The following is an 8,382-nucleotide window of genomic DNA, read 5'->3' on the forward strand; positions in this document are numbered from 1 at the left end:
CTCCAGCCTGGATGACAAGAGAGAAACTCCGCCTCAAAAAAAAAAAAAAAAAGATTTTATTATAAAACAGGCTTTGTGTTACATGATTTGCCCAACTGTAGGCTAAAGTAAGTGTTCTACTAATGTTTAAGGTACATTAGGCTAAGCTATAGTGTTTGGTAAGAGCAGTGTCTTAACTGCATTTTTGACTTACAACATTTTCATCTTATGATGGCTATCAAGACATGATTCCATTGTAAGTAGAGAAGCATCTGTATTTAATAAATAATTATAAGGAATAAATGAGGGTTTAGCACAGTGTCTGGATGTTAGTATCTACTCAATAAACTTTAGTTTCCTTATGCAACTGTCTTTACCACCCAAGTGGCCAGATTCAGAATGTGATCTTCTGAATATAGCAGAACAACCTATTGACCGGAAGATGCTTAATTTTTAAAATACCTGAAGGCTATTATATCTCCACCCATGCTCTCATAGAATGAGAAGGAAACGCTGTTGGGACCAGAAGGGGTGTCACGCTGGCTTAGGTCCCAGGAGAAGCACCCGAGACACCCCCAGCTCTCTGAGACCTTGGCGGCCTCACTAAGCAACTTGATATGGTTCCATGTTCCTGTGTTTCTCACAGGACATAAAAGTGTTCAAAGCTCCGGAACCAGCAAGCAAGAGGTGCCAAGATTTTGACTTCATTTCCTATAGGGTTCCCTGGCCTCTGTTACAGGACACTATTTTGAGGTTGGATTATATATTTTTAGGTTATTTGGAAAATCACTGTGGCTTTAAATAATAAAATTCTGAGTGACATCTGTCAGCCCTGCTTACTGTGAGTCTGCCGAGCTGCATTTTCTTTCGTTTTCATTTTTAAAAGTGCAATGAAGTAAGTGTTACCTAGAAAGGTCTGTGAGAGTCTGCAGGGTTGTGTATTAAACACTCTCCTGAAACTGGTCCCAAAGGCTTGTACCAGGGACCTAGCAACAGGCCTGGGGTGGTACACCCAAGAGCTGAGCTGGCAAACACTGCCAAAAACAGGAAGTGGGACCAAGGCTCCTGCAAGGAATCACAGGGGCATCTGGTCAACCTCCTTCGTTTCACCAATGGGGTAGCAGAGTCCCAAGGGGGTTGGAGACTTGCCTTGGATGTACAGACAGCCACGGTGAAAGACGACAAGAAGCAGGTCTCCCCACAGCTTCATTCAGGACTCTCTGAGTTACACTATGAGGCCCATCAGGTCTTCTTATTCTATGAATAGCACATGAATAAGGTTCGTATCCTACTGACCAAGTCCAGAAATCACCTCACGAAAGGGTTCCTCTACATAAATCTCTGCCCTTCTTCTTTACTTTCAGGATTCAATCATTGTTCCTACTCAGAAAAGTGCATCTTTTTTTTTTTTTTAAGAGATGGGGTCTAGGCAGGCACAGTAGCTCGCACCTGTAATCCCAGAACTTTGGGAGGCCGAGGCAGGTGGATCACCTGAGGTCAGGAATTTGAGACCAGCCTGGCCAACATGGCGAAATCTCATCTCTACTAAAAATACAAAATTAGCCGGGCATGGTGGCACACACCTGTAATCCCAGCTACTTAGGAGGCTAAGGCAGGAGACTCGCTTGAACCCAGGAGGTGGAAGTTGCAGTGAGCCAAGATTGTGCCACTGCACTCCAGCCTGGGCAACAAGAATAAGGCTCCGTCTCAAAAAAAAAGAAAAAGAAAAAGAAAAAGAAAAAAAAAAAAAAGAGATGGCGTGTCACTATGTTGCCCAGGCTGGTCTTGAACTCTTGGCTTCAAGCGATCCCCCACCTTGGCCTCCCAAAGTGCTGGGATTATAGGCATAAGCCACCACACTCAGCCTTGAAAAGTGCATCTTTTATGATCACCTGTTGGTTATCCATCATGTGAGTCTCACCTGGTACGGGACTGGTGGTTTAGGAAATACCTGTGGCTGTCGCAGTTTTGGTCCTGCGGGGAAAGTGCCATCTACAAAATGAACTTGGAATGTCTAGGTTCAGGCAGTCTCTTCCTCAGAAAGCAGGAACCTTCAGACCAGATCTACCAAAAGCCATTCTCCCTCCCACAATCACCACCACCGTGTCCTGAGTATCAATAGCTTATTGACCCTCTTCTTTGGCAGAGGAAAATATGGATACAAAGGAAGGTTATTTGTGTCCAACACCTTGAGGTAGATGCCTGTGAGTGCCAAAAACATGCCAGAAATTCATCCAGGAGCAATGAAGTTGTTAAGAATCAAACTCAATGGTTTTTTTTTCTTTTCCTCTTTTTTTGTGGGTATGATTTTACAGAATCCTCCTTTTTCCCCCAAATAAGTTTGATCAGCATGCATTTCATGTCTGAATTAGGACCTTAATTCAAGGCCCAGCACAGGGAAAGGAGTCAATAAGCACCTGATGAATAGAGGGATGAATCTGGGAGGCAAGCCTTTTAAAAGAAGCTATTAGATGGGTAAATGCCTATAAAATAAGCACATACTTTGTTATGTGGGACAAGAGATGGGGGATGGGTTGGGAGTCCCATTCTCACCGATGGGAACCTCATTTTAAAAGTTTTCAGGTTTGGCCGAGTGCAGTGGCTCATGCCTGTAACCCCAGCACTTTGGGAGGCTGAGGTGGGCAGATCACTTTAGTTTAGCCTGGGAAACATGGCAAAACCCTATCTCTCCAAAAAAATACAAAGATTAGCCAGGCCGGTAGTCCCAGCTACTCAGGAGGCTGAGGTAGGAGGATGGCTTGAGCCCAGGAGGCGGAGGTTGCAGTGAGCTGAGATCGCGCCACTGCACTCCAGCCTGGGAAACAGAGTAAGACCTTGTCCCAAAAAAAAAAACAAAAAAAAACAAAAAAAAACCAATAAGCCGGGCACGGTGACTCAGGCCTGTAATCCCAGCACTTTTGGAGGCCGAGACAGGCAAAGCACCTGAGGTCAGGAGTTCAAGACCAGCCTGCCCAACATGGGAAAACCCTGTCTCTACTAAAAATACAAAAAATTAGCCCAGCGTGGTGGTGGGCACCTGTAATCCCAGCTACTCGGGAGGCTGAGGCAGGAGAATCGCTTGAACCCGGGAGGCGGAGGTTGCAGTGAGCCGAGATCGCGCCATTGCACTCCAGCCTGGGCGACAAGAGCAAAACTCCGTCTCCAATAATAATAATAACAATAAAAATGTTAAAGCATTTCCAGGCTTTGAACCGTCTTTCCTGACAGAGACCTCTGTGATGTGGTTGTGGAGGTGGGGGCGGGTTCTCCATGTTACCAAGAAGAAAACCGAGGAAATGAGACAATGAGAAGCTATTCCAAGGTCTGCAATGAATGAATAGAAAAGCTGAGATGAGCACTCAATCTGTTTCTCTTATTTGATATTTTCTATTCTCTTAAGATGGTGTTTTAAAGCCTTAAATCTCCCGAAAAATATATCTTACACATCGCACCGAAAGCCTTCAGATGCTAACTTAGGAGACAATGAAATCACCCCATGTCCCCTCAGCCTTGCCAAAAGCTGATGTCTAAACCACGTCACCATTCGTGGCCTTAAACCCTGGCTAAACAATCATAATCACATTTCTGAAAATATAGGAATGGTGGCTGCCAAAAGCACTGAAGTATTAGACCACGCCTCAATGCTTTCTGTGCAGTGAACACTAGAAATAAGGAACTTCACAAGATTACCTCCCTAAAGAATCCACCCTCATAATTCCCCATCTAAAACACAAACTACACCTGGAAGTCCCCAGACAAGACAACAGGTACCTGGTCAAGAATATAGGAGGTGCCCAATACATGGGAAATATGGAAGACTTAGGGTCTATGATACACACGCATTAAAAACTCTATGCTCTGCATGTGGTCCATCCTTATAGTGGAAGATTATTCAGCCTTAAAAAGGATGGAAATTCCTGGCCAGGCGCGGTGGCTCACGCCTGTAATCCCAGCACTTTGGGAGGCAGAGGCAGGGGGATCACGAGGTCAGGAGATCAACACTATCCTGGCTAACACGGTGAAACCCCATCCCTACTAAAAAAAAGAAAAAAAAAAAATTAGCCGGGCTTGGTGGAGGGCGCCTGTAGTCCCAGCTCCTCAGGAGGCTGAGGCAGGAGAATGGTGTGAACCCGGGAGGCGGAGCTTGCAGTAAGCCGAGATCACGCCACTGCACTCCAGCCTGGGCAACAGAGCGAGACTCCATCTCAAAAAAAAAAAAAAAAGGATGGATATTCTGATATATGCTACAATGTGGATGAACCTTGAGGATGTTAAACTAAGTGAAATAAGCCCGTCACAAAAGACAAATACTATATAATATCTTTCATATGAGGCACATAGAACAGTCAGAGTTGTAGAGATGAAAAGCAGAATGATGGTTGCCAGGGGCTGGGGAGAAAAGAGAATGGGAAATGATTGTTTCATGGGGATAGAGTTTCAGTCTTGCAAGACAAAAAAGTTTTGTGGATGGATGGTGATGATGGTTGTACAACAGTATAAATGTGCTTTATGCCACTGAACTGTACACTTAAACATGGTTAACATGGGGACCAGGCATGGTGGTCCACACCTGTCATCCCAGCAGTTGAGGAGGCCTAAGCAGGAGAATTGTGTGAGCCCAGGAGTTCAAGACTAGCCTGGGCAACATGGTGAAACCCCCTCTATTGAAAAAAAAAAGCCAGGCGTGGTGGCTCACGTCTATAATCCCAGCACTTCAGGAGGCTGAGGCAGGTGGATCACGAGGTCAGGAGATCAAGACCATCCTGGCCAACATGGTGAAACCCTGTCTCTACTAAAAATACAAAAAGTAGCCGGGTGTGGTGGTGCGCGCCTGTAGTCCCAGCTACTAGGGAGGCTGAGACAGGAGAATTACTTGGACCCGGGAGGCAGAGGTTGCAGTGAGCCAAAATCGCGCCACTGCACTCTAGTCTGGGCAATAGAACAAGACTCCATCTCAGAAAAAAAAAAAGGTTAAAATGGTAAATTTTATGTTATGTATATTTTACCACAATTAAAAGTAAATAAATATGTTTTTAATCCACCTTCTTCCCAATATGGTGAGAAGCAGAAAGAGACTCCTTCAATAGATACCATTTCACAGTTATGCTGCCTCTCAGTCCATAGCCCTAGGAACCCAAACAAAAAGACAAGGGGTCAACATAAAGGGCATTCAGGGTCCCCAGAGGGACTCCCCAGCATCCTGGGACTCTACTTCCTCCAGGGGAAGGTAAATAAAATCAGCTGATCAACCAGTCAGCTCACTGGAAAGCAAGAAACAGAGGGACTCTCTAAAATCAGCCCAGATTGCTACACAGGAATTGTCCAAAGTCCAAAAAGTTGCCACTCTTTAAAGGAGGCAGAGGAGAATACATAAAAACCAAGAAGGAAGAAACAACAAAGGTGATGTAGAGAAGGACTCCAATGCAACCAAAAAGAAGGCTTCTAGCCTGAGACCTGGCTACCAGGGGCAGAACCCAGGTCGGAGACTTCTCTGGCATTTTCTTTCCTGCTGGGCAGGCAGGAGTTCTCTCCAGAGGAACACATAGCTTTAGCCCCTCTTTGAAAAATTTGCTCCAAGAAAACGAAAACACATTTAACCAGAGATACAGGATAGAAAGGGCGGCCAGCTCTTAAAACTTGGGCCATAAATGTGCTTGGAGGTTGGTTTTGCCCTTAAAGGAAATAAAATTTATGGTTTGTCAGATAACTAGAAAGAAAAGCCCTCAGAGTGGAAATCTGGCCAGATAAAAGTCTACGAATGAATAAGAAGTTTTCTTAAAATGCAGTGCTTAAATATTTCAGTGAGAAAAAGATCTTAGGATCTACCAAGTTGGTTTTTGTTTTTTTCTTTTTTTTTTGAGACAGTCTCACTTTGTTGCCCAGGCTGGAGTCCAGCAGCGCAATCTCAGCTCACTGTAACCTCTGCCTCCTGGGTTCAAGCAATTCTCCTGCCTCAGCCTCCCAATCAGCTTGGATTACAGGTATGTGCCACCATGCTCAGCTAATTTTTGTATTTTTAGTACAGACAGGGTTTCGCCATGTTGGCCAGGTTGATCTCGAACTCCTGGCCTCAAGTGATCCACCTGCCTCAGCCTCCCAAAGTGCTGGGGTTACAGGTGTGAACCACCACGCCTGCATAGCATTTTTAACTCAAACCAAACCTAGAAAAACCTCCACAAGCAAATATCCCTTCTTTTCTCGTCACGTGGGCTTGTCTTTGACCCTTAGCTGTGGGAGAGTAAACCTTCCCTTTACAATATTAACAATCTCCATATTGTGGTTACCTAGGGGAGGAGGCAGGAGGGAACTGCTGACTGACAGGTGACAAGATGGCACCTTCCAGACTGAAGGCAATGTTCAATAGTATCCTGGTTTGGATGGTGGTTACGTGGATGTATACATATGTCAAAATTCATTGAGCTGTCCCTAAGATTTGTGTACTTTATACACATTATTCTTCCTCAAAAAGCACACACATACATACATACATAATTTTTAAATTGCCAGAGGTTTATTTTGTGCCCAACTGGAGCCAAGTTGGTTGTAAAAAGGGGCCCCAATCACATTTAGTTCATTCACCTGCACTCCCACCTCCTCTCTGAATCCGCCACACGGTTATCGAAGCTGGCTCCACCATCGAGCCCTCTGGATAAAGGAGAATAATGGAAACACAGTCCAAGGAGCTTATTTCCCCGTTTGGAGGGGTTTCGCAAGGCAGCAGATTGAAACTAATGACAAAAGTAACTGAGATTCTTGCCCATCAAGCTCTCCCTGAATCGTACTGAAATCTGTCACTCAAGAGCTTCTATGAGGGTGTCTCATTCCTGCATTGTAGAATAACATGGAACAAACATTCTCTTGCCATGGCAGCCTTTCAGACACCAAAATTAGTAGTTATTCTCAGTCATCTCTCATCCAGGCTATTCATTCATTCAACACACAAGATTTATCAAATCTGACAACTATTTCTACATAGTATGGTTTTCAGATCCTCTCACTGTCCTTGCTCCAAATATGCCCTTTTTTATAAGGACACTGTTGCATTCGTGAGGACACCACCCTCACGACCCAATCGCCTCCCAGAGGCCCCACCTCCTAATACCATCACATTGGGGATTAGGTTTTAAAGGCCTGAGTTTTGGGGGAGACATAAACATTCAGACCATAGCATTGAGCAACTGTAAAGAACTATTAAAAGTGTGAGCGGCTGGGCGCGGTGGCTCATGCCTTTAATCCCAGCACTTTGGGAGGCCGAGGTGGGCAGATCACCTGAGGTCAGGAGTTCGAGACCAGCCTGACCCACATGGAGAAACCCCCTCTCCACTAAAAATACAAAAAAATTAGCCAGGCCTGATGGTGCATGCCTGTAATCCCAGCTACTCGGGAGGCTGAGGCAGGAGAATCACTTGAACACAGGAGGTGGAGGTTGCAGTGAGCTGAGATCACGCCACTGCACTCCAGCCTGGGCAACAAGAGTGAAACTCATCTCAAAAAAAAGAAAAGAAAAAAGAAAAAAAAGTGTGAGCAAGGTAAGCGGATACCCCTTCTCCATCCCATCAATGTCACCGCCATCCTCCTGCCACTCAATTAGGAAGTGTCTTGTCCTCTCTCCTCCTCCTCCCCTCTCCCTGTAGTCCCCACTGGTCTTGTTCCTTCTTCCTCTAAGGAATTTAACACTTTCATTTATGGAGTCATCATCCTTGGGATGGGTCGCCGCCAGCCCTTGGGGCATTGCAAGCTTGTGTCTGATACAGATTCCCAGGTCTGGCTCGTGACTGACAGGGTCAGAGTCTGGGATGAGGTTCAGAGTTGGTGCTGTGAGTAGGCACTGAGAGGAAACGTGGGCTAGGGCTGGCACTGCTGTTAGAGGTTGCCAGGTCTCACTGGTCAGCTTGACTTGCCATTCTAACCTGTGAGGTGCTCCCATCTCCTCGTTTCTCCCACCCCATGTCCACCTCCATGGAAGGCACCAGCCTTGTTGCATAAAGGGAGCACGATGCTGCAAGCTCAGTGCTCCAGGACATGGGTTCCTACCAAGCTCTCCTCATGCCGCACTCCATTTTCTCATCATCTCTGACTGCCCCTCAGCACCTATCATGCTATTCATTCATTAATACTGTGCCTCTTCAGCTCAGAGACGTTTATCTGGTCTTCTCTGCCGCCTCTTCCCTACATGCCACCCTGAACCCCAGCTAGGTTTTCGAATGCTTTCCTGGCTGGCACCACCCCAGACAACTCATGGAGAAGCAGCCATCTCAATTCCCCCCTGTCCCCGGGGTGGCCACTCTCCTGGAGGCTACAACCTGGACCTTTCTGTCAAGGCCAGTCTCCTTCCTGTCACCTCCTCATGTTGTCCCTGGCCCCATGGTTCACCCGCATCATCCTTCCTCCTTGGAGACCTGA

This window comes from Pongo abelii, chromosome 19, assembly GCF_028885655.2.
Source record: "Pongo abelii isolate AG06213 chromosome 19, NHGRI_mPonAbe1-v2.0_pri, whole genome shotgun sequence".
Lineage (NCBI taxonomy): Eukaryota > Metazoa > Chordata > Mammalia > Primates > Hominidae > Pongo > Pongo abelii.